The sequence below is a fragment of the Palaemon carinicauda genome, unplaced genomic scaffold (genome assembly GCF_036898095.1).
Source record: "Palaemon carinicauda isolate YSFRI2023 unplaced genomic scaffold, ASM3689809v2 scaffold25, whole genome shotgun sequence".
Lineage (NCBI taxonomy): Eukaryota > Metazoa > Arthropoda > Malacostraca > Decapoda > Palaemonidae > Palaemon > Palaemon carinicauda.
In genome coordinates this window covers 540001-554068 of record NW_027170138.1, presented here as the reverse complement: position 1 = coordinate 554068, position 14068 = coordinate 540001, and the positions used below count along the sequence as shown (strand labels likewise).

Genomic DNA, 14068 nt, shown 5'->3' with positions numbered 1-14068 from the left:
CTGGGCTTGGGAGCTTGCAAGAGGTCCCGGACAGGGAGGACGACTGGCTCGCACAGAAAAATCCTCACGCACCACACTGGCACTAACACTAGCACTTGGCACTGCACTGACACTAGCACTCGTCACAGCACTGGCACTAACTCCACCCACTGCACTCTTGACCTTCAGTTCTTTAACTTCGGCCATCAGAGACTTATGGTCACTTACCACTGACTCTACTTTATCGCCTAAAGCCTGAATAGCACGCAAAACAACAGACATATCAGGCGGAGGGCAAACAGTAGGTTCGGGGGTAGCCACTACAGGGGTAGGAAAAGGTAGGGGATCATGAGGTGAGGAAAACAGTGAAGAGTGAGAAGAACTCCTCCTAACTCTACCTCTCTCTAATTTAGTTGAATATTTCAAAAGACGGACAAATTCCAATTCCGAAAGTCCGGCGCATTCCTCACATCGATTTTCTAACTGACAGGGCCTGTCCCTACAGTCAGAACAAGCGGTGTGAGGATCTACCGAGGCCTTCGGAATACGCCTATTGCAAGACCTACATCGTCTATGGGAGGGGGCTTGCGAAATGTCAGACATCTTGAATCCAAAGAGTTAGCCAAAGGGGGTTCCAAAAACAAGCAAAAAATCGTTAACCGTTAATCAGGACTATATAAAAGCTATCTAGCTATTATAAGAAGGTTTCCAGTAAAGCGACAGCCGTTAATCTGAGAGAATACTTCACCAATTAGCCGTGAATAAACTCGAAGACCATAAGCGTATCCCAGAACGTCTTGCCGGAAGCACGACAGAGGAATAATTGAAGGAGGTGTCAACAAGAAGTACTTGAGTACCTGGCCACAGGTGGCGCTGGTAAGTACACCCCCTTCTAGTATTGTGATAGCTGGCGTATCCCTCCATAGAATTCTGTCGGGCAACGGAGTTGACAGCTACATGATTATCGGGTAAGTTTAATATTGAAAAAGTGAATTTTATGGAGTATACTAAACTATTTAACTTTTCCAAAAAAATATTTAGATTCTCATATGTAGGCCAAACCCTAAAAATATCGTCAACATAACGAAACCATAAAACCCCTTTAGGCAAAATCGCTGGTTACAATTTAACTTCGAAAAATGTTATTTTCATTAGTAAAATAAATTTTTGAATATACTTACCCGATAATCATGTAGCTGTCAACTCCGTTGCCCGACAGAATTCTACGGGAGGGATACGCCAGCTATCACTATACTAGAAGGGGGTGTCCTCACAAGCGCCACCTGTGGCCAGGTACTACAGTACTTGTTGTTGACGCCACCTCACTTTTTCCTCGGTCCACTGGTTCTCTATGGGGAGGAAGGGTGGGTCAATTAAATCATGATTATCGGGTAAGTATATTCAAAAATTTATTTTACTAATGAAAATAACATTTTTCAATATTAAACTTACCCGATAATCATGTAGCTGATTCACACCCAGGGGGGTGGGTGAAAAACCAGTGTACAAGACTAAAGGATAGCTAAGTATCCCGTATTTCATATAATCAGTTATCCACAATAACAATGAAATAATAAGTACCTGGTAAGGAAGTCGACTTGAACCGTTACTCTGCCTTTAATAAGATCGTCTTCCTTACTGAGCGCAGCGTTCCTCTTGGAAGGCTGAATCAACTCAAAGGTGCTAAAGTATACAGGGCTGCAACCCATACTAAAGGACCTCATCACAACCTTTAACCTCGGCGCTTCTCAAGAAAGAATTGACCACCCGCCAAATCAACAAGGATGTGGAAGGCTTCTTAGCCGACCGTACAACCCATAAAAAGTATTCAAGAGAAAGGTTAAAAGGTTATGGGATTATGGGAATGTAGTGGCTGAGCCCTCGCCTACTACTGCATTCGTTGCTACGAATGGTCCCAGGGTGTAGCAGTACTCGTAAAGAGACTGGACATCTTTGAGATAGAATGATGCGAACACTGACTTGCTTCTCCAATAGGTTGCATCCATAACACTCTGCAGAGAATGGCTCTGTTTGAAGGCCACTGAAGTAGCCACAGCTCCCACTTCATGTGTCCTTACCTTCAGCAAAGCAAGGTCTTCTTCCTTCAGATGAGAATGTGTTTCTCTAATCAGAAGCCTGAATAGTAAGAAACTGAGTTCTTAGAACTTGGAAAAGAAGGTTTCTTGATAGCACACTATAAGGCTTCTGATTGTCCTTGTAAAGGTTAAGACCTTTTTAGATAGTACCTAAGAGCTCTAACTGGGCAAAGTACTCTCTTCAGTTCATTCCCCACCAAGTTGGACAGGCTTGGGATCTCGAACGACTTAGGCCAAGGACGTGAAGGAAGCTCGTTTAGCAAAAACCGAGCTGCAAGGAACATGTAGCCGTTTCAGATGTGAAAACAATGATCCTGCTGAAGGCGTGGATCTCACTTACTCTTTTAGCTGTTGTCAAGCACACGAGGAAAAGAGTTTTTAATGTGAGGTCCTAAAAAGAGGCTGATTGGAGAGGTTCAAATCTTGATGACATAAGGAACCTTAGGACCACGTCTAGATTCCAGCCTGGAGTGGACAACCGACGTTCCTTTGAGGTCTCAAAAGACCTAGGGAGGTCCTGTAGATCTTTGTTGGTGGAAAGATCCAAGCCTCTGTGGCGGAAAACCGCTGCCAACATACTTCTGTAACCCTTGAGAGTAGGAGCTGAAAGGGATCTTACTTTCCTTAGATATAACAGGAAGTCAGCAATCTGGGTTACAGTGGTACTGGTTGAGGAAACTGCATTGGTCTTGTACCAGCTACGGAAGACTTCCCCTTGAGACTGATAGATTCTGAGAGTGGATGTTCTCCTTGCTTTGGCAATCGCTCTGGCTGCCTCCTTCGAAAAGCCCCTAGCTCTTGAGAGTCTTTCGAAAGTCTGAAGGCAGTCAGACGAAGAGCGTGGAGGATTGGGTGTACCTTCTTTACGTGAGGTAACTTAGAAGGTTCACTCCTAGAGGAAGAGTCCTGGGAATGTCGACCAGCCATTGCAGTACCTCTAAGAACCATTCTCTCGCGGGCCAGAGCGGAGCCAACCAACGTCAGCCGTGTCCCTTTGTGAGAGGAGAACTTCTGAAGTACCCTGTTGACAATCTTGAACGGCGGGAATGCATACAGGTCGAGATGGAACCAATCCAGCAGAAAAGCATCCACGTGAACTGCTGCTGGGTCTGGAATCGGAGAACAATACAACAGGAGTCTCTAGGTTATCGAGGTAGCGAACAGATCTATGGTTGGCTGACCCCACAGGGCCCAAAGTCTGCTGCAAACATTCTTGAGAAGGGTCCACTCTGTGGGGATGACCTGACCCTTCCGGCTGAGGTGATCTGCCATGACATTCATACCGCCCTGAATGAACCTCGTTACCAGTTAGCTTTCGATCTTTAGACCAGATGAGTAGGTCCCTTGCGATCTAGAACAACTTCCACGAAAGAGTCCCTCCCTGCTTGAAGATGTAAGCCAGGGCTGTGGTGTTGTCAGAGTCCACCTCCACCACTTTGTTAAGCTGGAGGGACTTGAAGTTTATCAAGGCCAGAATAACCGCCAACAACTCCTTGCAATTGATGTGAAGTGTCCTTTGCTCCTGATTCCATGTTCCCGAGCATTCTTGTCCGTCCAAAGTCGCACCCCAGCCCGTGTCTGATGCGTCCGAGAGGAGACGGCGGTCGTGTTTCTGAACAGCCAAAGGTAGACTTCCTTGAGAAGAAAGCTGTTCTTACACCACGCGAGAGAAGACCTCCTCTCTTCGGAAACAGGAACTGAGACCGTCTCTAGCGTCATGTCCTTTATCCAGTGAGCAGCTAGATGATACAGAAGGGGGGGGAGGTGGAGTCTCCCTAACACGATGAACAGGGCCAGCGATGAAAGTGTCCCTGTTAGACTCATCCACTACCTGACTGAGCATCGGTTCCTTCTCAGCATGCTCTGGATGCATTCTAGGGCTTGGAAGATCCTTGGGGCCGACGGAAAAGCCCGAAAAGCTCGACTCTGAAGATCCATACCCAAGGAGACAATGGTCTGGGATGGGACGAGCTGAGACTCCTCAAAATTGACCAGGAGGCCCAGTTCCTTGGTCAGATCCATAGTCCATTTGAAAATCTCCAGACAGCGACGACTTGTGGGAGCTCTTAAAAGCCAGTCGTCTGACGGAGCCGGACACAAGATCATGGTACTGCTGCACAGTCTGTGAACTGTCAATCATGGGCAAGCGAGGAAGTACAGTGACAACCCGAATCTGTCTAGACTGTCTGGGTCGTACAGACAACTCCTATCGGGTTGCTGAGGTTGCCGCACTGCGTCACAACAAGTCACTTCTGCTGGTTGTTGAACGTCTTCCCCGTGACACATTGACTCCGTAAACAAAAAATCCTCGAACAAGGACTAAGCTTGGACTGCATGTCTTGCAACACAGCTCAAGGTCTATGGGAGCAGGTGTGGTAACAGACGGGATTAGCGACTGAAGTGGAACCATTACCTTCCCTGGAAGCATGTTATGCTTAAATAAAAGTCCATAGGAGGCTACGCAGCTAAAGGCTCCCTCCAAATGACAGAGTCCTCAAGGGAATATCAGAAGGAGGGAGAAAAGAACTTTCTCATCTACAGGGACCATATCCTAGAAAAGCTAAGTTCTCTCAGTGAGGGTTTCACTGGTGCAAAAGCAGCAGACTAGAAGGCAACGTTATGAAACTGCTTGACAGTCTAGTGAGTTGGCAACAACCAAAGATGTGTGACTGAGAAGCATGCGGTAAGGTATGCAGAGCATGTTGTATGCAGAGTATGCTGTATGCAGAGCATGCTGTATGTAGAGCATGTTGTATGCAGAGCATGCTGAATGCAGAGCATGCTGTATGCAGAGCATGTTGTATGCAGAGCATGCTGAATGCAGAGCATGCTGTATGCAGAGCATGTTGTATGCAGAGCATGCTGTATGCAGAGCATGCTATATGTAGAGCATGTTGTATGCAGAGCATGTTGTATGCAGAGCATGCTGAATGCAGAGCATGCTGTATGCAGAGCATGCTGTATGCAGAGCATGTTGTATGCAGAGCATGCTGTATGCAGAGCATGCTGTATGCAGAGCATGTTGTATGCAGAGCATGCTGTAAGCAGAGCATGCTGTATGTAGAGCATGCTGTAAGGTAAGCAGAGCGTGTGCATGGCGTTTAACATTTCTCAGAAATTCCATGACCAGTGCTAGAGTGCTTTATGCATGCTTGCATGGGGTTTTAATATCAACATAATATTTACCTTACATTCATAACTCATGATTCATATTTTGCCATATTTTGCGATATTGTTAAAAATATATTGCAAGGAATACAAATATATTTTTATAAGTAATACAAATAACCTCCATTATCATAATGTTTGAAAATGGAGGTAAGGTATGCTGAACAGCAGAGTCAGAACGAGCTGGAACAACAATAGTTGTGGTTTCCTCTTCAAGACTCTGTTGAGGGAACACCTGAGGCTCAGTCTGCAAAGGCTGATCAAAGGAAGTAGCAGAAGGTAGGCGCATGGGTGGAGGAGGCTGACTCCTGGCATGAGTGGCTGAACTCAAGGGTTGCGCTTGCTGAGTGGTTGGCGGATGCGCAGTAGCAAGTTCCTGAGGAACGAGTTGAGGTTCCTGCGATGTGAGCTGAGAGCGAAAAGGTAGTGGCTGCGCAGAACGCAGTAAAAGTCTCGCAAGTTGAGGCTCCTGAGGCGCAAGGCTAAGGTGTTGAGGTGCTTGCCTTGAGGAGGGTTGAGCTCGCTGCAGCGAGAGCTGAGGAGACTGACTCATGGATGGGAGAGGTTGTTGTACCTCAAGCGAGTGTTGCCTCACTGGTGGAACAGCAAGTGGAAGCGGAGGAAGAGAGGTAAAAGCCTCCTGTTCCCATTGCTGAGGTTGCCTTAAGGAAGGCGGAGGGAGCTGCACACCACTGGGATCAGTAAACTCATAACATGGCTCAACATCGTACGCCTGGCAGGCGGTACTGCGGTCAGGCGGAGCAAGCGCAGGCGGAGCGAGCGCAGGCGGAGGGAGCGCAGGCGGAGCGAGCGCAGGCGGAGGGAGCGCAGGCGGAGGGAGCGCAGGCGGAGGGAGCGCAGGCGGAGGGAGCGCAGGCGGAGCGAGCGCAGGCGGAGGCGCAACCTTCTCAGCCCGACACTCACGCATCAAGACCGAAAGTTGTGACTGCATGGACTGCAGTAGAGTCAACTTGGGGTCGGCAGACACTAAGGTCTGCTGAGGTAAAGCCTTAACAGCAGAGATCTGTTGCGGCAGAACCTTACTCCTCTTAGGCGGAGTGCATACAACTGATGACTGAGGAGAGTCAGAGCTAACCCAATGACTGCATCCGGGTTGAACTCTAACTTCGTACGTCTGGCATAGGTCTGGACTTTACGTTTAAGAGGTCTTGAGACCTGAGACCAGCGTTTTCTCCCCTAAATTTCTTCTGCAGACGAGCAAAATAAGGGCTCAATCGTCTGTGGGTGGGAGTGACGGTCTCGGTAAGACACGCCCGCAACCACCGAGGATACTTCTGTGCGCCGATCAAGGCCTGCTGAACCCTTTTGCCCTTCGACATTGCTTCTCCCCTGGGCTTGGGAGCTTGCAAGAGGTCCCGGACTGGGAGGACGACTGGCACGCACAGAAGTACCCTCACGCACAACACTGACACACTTTGCGCTAATCACTTATCACTTAGATTTTCTGTTTGCACTTATTTCACTGAACTCAAAACTTTAAGTGGTTTGTACCTGAAACACGCAATTCTATCCTTTCTCAAAAGTTAGTAATTGCGAAAACAGAATTACAATGTAACAGAAAAATCTAATGAAAGATAAATAATTCAGTGGCTGGAAAGAGACTAAACACTAGATCACTCTAGAAACGTTTACCTTCTTCCCCTAAAGAGACTAGGGAGAAGAGCAAAAACGATAACAACGTTACTCGCTTGAATGAAACGTTTATCCTCCTCTTTCTCCCTCCGTCTCTATCTCTCTCTCTCTCTCTCTCTCTCTCTCTCTCTTTCTTGACTTAGAACCTGAGAGAAGAGCCCAATCATATATATCGTTAAAACATATTATTGTTAAAGGAAAAAACTGAAATATTTCCCAAAATGAAAAGTTCCTTTATAGGATTAAAACCATTAAGTTAAGAAAGAATGAACAAAACGTTAGACACGGTTACTCTTACTGCAACGTGAAACCGTGAAAATTCTTTCTCTATCGTAACGATAGAGCGCAAGTTGAACGTTCTGAACGTCAACAACTGCAGAGACAAAACAAAACGTTAGTTCAACTTTGAAAACAGTACGAGACTATCAAAGAAATTCTTTCAAAGACATTAGAATAGCATAATATGTTAACAGGTAAAACCGAAATGACGGGCTCAATGTTAATTACCTTCGGTACCAAGAAAAGACCGCCTACTATTAGGAAGGTCGAATATAAACAAATATAAAAATTAATTTTAATAAGTTTATAATAAAAGGAAGTTAATCGAAGAGGCCTATAAGAGGCGGAGAGATATAAAATAAATCTATAACTTTTGTTAAGCAAAATTAAGAAAGAGAGTCTATACTCTCTTAGACACCAACACTTCCGTCTAAGGGAAGGGTCGGCCATTTAAAGGTGAAAGAGAGTTCATACTCTCTTCGTCACCATAAAAAATCAAATTAATTCCAAAAGCTAACTAAGCTAATATAGAAGTTTCCAGTATAGCGAATAGCTGCAAATTTTAGAGAAATACTTCACCAAACCGTGAACAATACTCCAAAATCATAGGCGTATCCAAGAACGTCTTGCCGGAAGCACGACAGAGGAAAAAGTGAGGTGGCGTCAACAACAAGTACTGTAGTACCTGGCCACAGGTGGCGCTTGTGAGTACACCCCCTTCTAGTATAGTGATAGCTGGCGTATCCCTCCCGTAGAATTCTGTCGGGCAACGGAGTTGACAGCTACATGATTATCGGGTAAGTTTAATATTGAAAAATTCCATGTAAAGGTTACTGAGTACTGGGGATAGGGAATTACCCATTGCCATTCCAAACTTTTGCAGGTAGTACTTTACATTAAAAATAAATTTACAGTCTTTAACAGATAATTTTATCAATTCACTGATTAGAATAAGCATGCTAACCCTGATTTTGTCTTGAATTTGTCAAGTAGACCTTTACAAGATCATGCTTATAGCGCACTAGGTTATGGTTTAAGTTTTTCTTTCTCTCCGGAAATACCCTGATTAGTAGACGATCGGAATTATCACTTTAAGTGTATATGTGAAATCATCTTGTAATCATTTCTAGAGCCTGCCGTTCTTTACAGGCCGTTTTTGTCATCTTGTTTCTAAAAGAAAAGGCTTAATTGCTTCTGAGTGTTTATCTTATGGGTGGTTGTACAGACCATATTTGTATTGCAAGGTCATCAGATGAATACAGTTAGAACAGAGTAAGTTGCCTTCCCATAAGCGCAAACTGCCGATCGGAAACACGAAATACAGACTATCCACCCTACGGATATAACTTATTTTCATCAGAAACTTTTCTTGTCCATAAAGCACAATTTCAGTTCCTTGAATATGTCAAATTACTGACCCTAACTGTGTTCACTGACCTCTGACAAAAACTTGGTGCACGAGTCATAATCATCATGCTTAGATAGCTCCTTCTCGCTGTTCTGTTTTGGTTCGATGCACACCTCTCTCTCCCCCAAGTATCAACTACTAGATCTCTAGACAAAAACTAATAAATACTAGAGGGGCACTCAGTAGAGCGCATACCTCCGCTGTGGTAGCTTATTCCTCGACCTTGACCCTTGACCTTCATATGTATTAATTGACATGGACTTTCATACACTCAATTATGAGACAAGTTTAAAGTCCCTGTGACCACGATGTCCAAACTTATGGCTGATTACGTGAATTGGACATTTTGCTTGACCGTGACCTTGACCTTAAAAAATTTAATCCTTTCCAGCTTTTTACGTAACAGGTAATCCCTGCAAGTTTCATTACTCTACGATTAAAATTGTAGCCAGGGAATTGTTCACAAACACATAAACAGGGGGTAAAACATAACCTCCTTCCAAATTTGTTGGCAGAGGTAAATAACTAATAAGGTGACATTCTGGTCAATATTTCAAGTTCTTATCAGCAACCTTTGGATTCAAAACCCAGAACACCATGTACATACTATAGAGTATTAAGCCTACATTAGATACCTGTGTCCTCCAGGGTGGCCAGACTTAGAAAACTGAAATAAGGGATACTTGAATTGGCGAGGTAGTTGAACAACATACACACACAACTTTCGTAAAGTTACACACGCAGAGACTTGGCTACATTCATTACATATGTCGAGGCATCAGAATATTACAATCAAGCATGTTTTGCAGTTTTAAAGGATATTATGATGAAAGCCTTTCCATAATCCTTATAAAAATATTTTTAAAAAATTTCACTAAAATATTTTTTCACATCTTTAAAATACGGGACCCAAAGATGGTTGACACGGGACAAATTTCATAAATATGGTACAATAACGTCTAATACGGGACGTCTGGTTACCCTGCGTTATCACGCAAGAGACAACGTTTGTATCGGGAATGACATTGCATGGGTCATATTCACAAAATTTGGCCTCTTTAGTCTAGCAATGAGAATTGAAGGTCATTTAAACCATTATTTGTTTTTTGGCCAGGAATATATAAAAGGAATGAAATAACCGAGCTTCCGCAACCCTACGAGGAAGACCTAAATAAATAATAGGTTCATTTTTATTAAGTGAAACAAATTAAGAAAATACAAAATGAATAATATACCCGATGTAGAGAAAATGACAAAGCAGCATAAAAGAAAGTAACCTCAAAATAGTTAGATTATAGTACGAGCTATTGTAGAGGCTATTCCTTGTCCCTGAACCCGAAGAGAATGGAAAGCAAGAATGAAGGAAATAGGAGCAGGGATACGGCAGAAGACTTCAAAGTAGGAGCAGATAAGGAATGAGGGTAAATTTGCAGCTTAAACTATGGCTGGTTTAAGGATAAAGAAATAGCGTGGAATCCACAATAACAAGTAAAGTACAGGGAAGCAAAACCTATAATAACCTCAACCACCTAACCAGTATAGGGTAATCCCAACTTATTTCCTGGGTAGGCTTTGCCCACCTATACCAAGTTAAGCTTTGGTATTAGTCAAATTACCCTTTTCAGATACCATATGACCAAACTAACGGTAAATACTAAAGGTAAAATTCATCAATAAACTATTTAGGTAATTACAATAGGCTTAGGGTTGTGATGGCCGATGGAGTAACGTCGCTGACTGGTGAATGCCAGACTGGGGTTTGCATCCCGCTCAAACTCGTTAGTTCCTTTGGTCTCTGCAACCTCACCATACTTGTGAGCTAAGGATGGGGGATTGGGGGGAGCCTATAGGTTTAATTGCTATGTCATCAGCAGCCATTGCCTGGCCCTCCTTCGTCCTACCTTGGGCGCAGTTCATAAGTATATAGGGTCAGTCTTTAGTCTAGGACATTGTCACTGTCCCTTGCCTCTGCCATTCATGAGCGGCCTTTAAACCTTTACTGTCCATAACCCATTCAGAATACACTTTGAAAACCTTAAGTAATGATAATACCAAGTCTACAGTATACTGCTACTACAATTACGAAAAATAAGTCACTAAGGTTATTTTAGATATGAAAATAACGTAGGTTGAATAAATCTACTTTAACATGGATTCTTCTACTTCAGAAATATAAACGAGACCACAGCAAGAGCAATTTAAATGTACGGCAGGGTGGCCAGACAGATGACAGGTGGCCATGTTGGCCAGTCGAGTTACACAAATTATCTATACACAGCCGAGTAATTAAATTTACAATGGAAATCTTCTGGGATAGCCTTAGCTTATACCAGCCATCGGTAGAAACACAACAGCCAACTTTGTTACACAATTGTAGACAATCACGTACCAACTTACCAAGACTGATTCTCGAGTAGTCTTGTCTTTGCCAGCAAATACCGAATAGTACGTCTTAGACAGTACACCGAGATGTTAGTTTATCCATTGGATGTTTAAAAACAATTATTTGCGTGAAAATACTTACAATAAGCTAATTGTAGCAGGAGAGACACGGTTTTCTTGAACGAAACTTGCCGCACAATATCACCACGAATTAGGTCACGTGACTTTGTTTACATTTTTGTCAACGTTCCAACAGACTTGCGAGCCACGAAGAAACTGTATTTTAAACCGTTCCAACAGACTTGCGAGCCACGAAGGGGCACTGTATTTTAAACCAAGGTCTATAGACCTTGTTTTAAACCATTTATCTACCATATACTTTCGTAAATCACAATGATATATTATGAATATCTTTAATATATCATATTTCATCCAATTAATATTAAATTTGTCGTTACAGCTTCAATATTATCCTTTCATTATGACCTATTAAACACTGGATTTCAATTGTAAATGAATGGCATGGCCTTCAAATTTAATATAATTAATAACCAACGAATATTCAGTAATGCAAAATGCTGTCTAGATGAAAATCTAAATCTGGCATTATTTCACAGCAGGTAGTAGGTTGGCCAAGGTACCTGCCACCCGTCGAGATACTACTACTAGAGTGCTACTGGGACTTTGACTAACCAGATTATTATTATTATTATTATTATTATTGGCTAAGCTACAACCGTAGTTGGAAAAGCAGGATGCTATAAGCCCAGGGGCTCCAACAGGAAAAAATAGCCCAGTGAGGAAAGGAAATGAATAAACTAAAAGAGAAGTAATGGACAATTGAAATAAAATACATCAAGAACAGTAAAAAAATAGAAAAGATATTTCTTGTATAAACTAAAAACTTAAGAAAAAATAAGAGGAAAAGAAATAAGGTAGAATAGTGTGTTCGAGTGTATCCTCAAGCAAGAGAACTCTAATCCAAGACGGGGTTCCCTTGCTTGAAGGTACACACGAGCATACTATGCTATCTATTTCCTTATTTCCTTTACTCACTTGGCTTTTATCCCTGTTGGAGCCCATATATGCCTTATAGCATCCTGCTTTTCCAACTAGGGTTGTAGCTTAGCTAATAATAATAATAATAATACGGGACGAATATATTAAAATAAGTAAATTATTTTTATTTGGAGTAATATATTCAATTCTTTATATATATATATATATATATATATATATATATATATATATATATATATATATATATATATATATAAATTGATAATGCAAATATATTAGAAGAGACTGCTACCAAATTTTTTCTTGGCAAGGAGCCTTCATTAAAAGAAAAAACTATTGTCTGAGCTTTAAAATTCTTCCATATAAAATATATATTTTATAAAATAATGCTACAAAATACAATTATATTTAAGAAATAAAGTGCATTAGATCCAATTCATGTTTTCTTTGACTGTAAAATTAGAAATCTTGAAGGGTTTTTAGTCATCTAGTTTTGGTAAAGTGGCAAAAAAATGAATTTGGTGTTATGGCTTATAAAACATTAATATACCCTTTTAAAGGCAATTTTAAGTCTTTGAATTGAATACAGTTAATCATTAAAGGATATTCCATCTTAAAGGTAGCTTTATATAGATGAAAACCTTAGAAATAGAGATTTATCATTAGCAGACGAATTTATTTAGGGAAACAAAACTAAATTAAGAAAACAATATCTTACAAATTGGCCCATTCTATCATGCAAATTCCAGCTTTAATTTTGATACTGATGTTCCTATATTCTATTTTATTATCTATCGATATTTATTATTCATTATAGGTTCGTAATCTCAAGAAATTCATGGACACGGTGATGGTATGGACACCTATTGCCAGTAGAAGTAACTATTTATGTAGACACATATTTGATACTATATGGCAACTTTGTATATCCAAAAGAAGGTATTTTGTGCAAGACATGCACTATACTATCATTGCAATATAGGACGAATATATTAAAAAATAAAATTACTTTTAACTGGAGTTATAATATATCCAATTGTGAAGATAAATACTGAGAAAAAAACTAAAATAGAAAATTTACTAGACCCTTCTAGCAACTATATACTTGCCCATATTAGTCATCAAAAGAGCTTTTGTTCAAGTTTTAAAATTCTTATAGATAAAATATATTTTATGCACAGAATTTATATACAATATATCTATATAAGATTATAAATTCTTTTAGATATCATCAAAGTCATATTTGATTGTAAAATTAGAAATCTTTAGGGTATTTTGCTCATTTCTTCTGGTAACACAAGTTGCTAACTCTGTTTCAGAATTCCCTCTGCTATCTATATTACCAAATATGATTAGCAAAACACCTTTAATATTTCTAATTTTACAATCAAATAGATCATTATTAGTATCTAAGGACATTTATTACGTAAAATAAATATATTTTGTATTATTATCATACATAAAATATATTTTATATGAAGAAATTTATAGTGCAGACAATAGGTATTTTAATGAATACTCTCAGAAACAAAAGTTACTAATAGTTTTTTTTAAATTCAATTTTTAAATAGTTTTCATCTTAGTAATTGCATACATTATTATCCCAAAGAAAAGTAATATTATTTCTTAATATATTCGTCTTATATTGCAATGATTAAATAGTGTATGTCTTGCATAAAATAGCCTCTTTGATATACAAAGTTGCAACTAGTATTAAATTTTTTTGCAATATTTTAGTTACTTTTACAGTCAACAGGTGGCCATACCATCACTGTGTCCATGAATTTTTTTGAAATCACAAGCCTATTATGAATAATAAATATCGATAAACCATTTATTAGAATAGACAACCAATCTCTAAAAAAATGAAAATTAAGTTTAAAAAATGCAATTAGACAATTAGTCATATTTTATCTTAATAATTTAGTTTCGTTTCCCAAAATAAATTCGTCTGCTAACAACAAAACTCGATTTTTTTAATGTTTTCACCTAAATATAGCTGTCTCTAGATTGGAATATCCTTAAATGGCTAATCATATTATATTTTAAGACTTACCATTGCCTTTATAATGGCCTATTAATG

General features: G+C 40.5%; 1 long non-coding RNA gene across 2 annotated transcripts in view; it reads right to left on the bottom strand.

Annotated features, from left to right (window-relative positions):
- LOC137636203 (uncharacterized) overlaps positions 1–14068 on the bottom strand; it is a 43511-nt gene that overhangs the window by 23375 nt on the left and 6068 nt on the right. The window contains exon 1 of one of the 2 annotated variants that reach the window (XR_011042986.1): positions 11108–11222. The exons of the other annotated variant lie outside the window; for it this stretch is intronic. This is a non-coding gene — a long non-coding RNA (uncharacterized lncRNA). Of the gene's footprint in view, positions 1–11107; positions 11223–14068 lie in introns of those variants that run through there. 2 annotated transcript variants of the gene reach the window in all.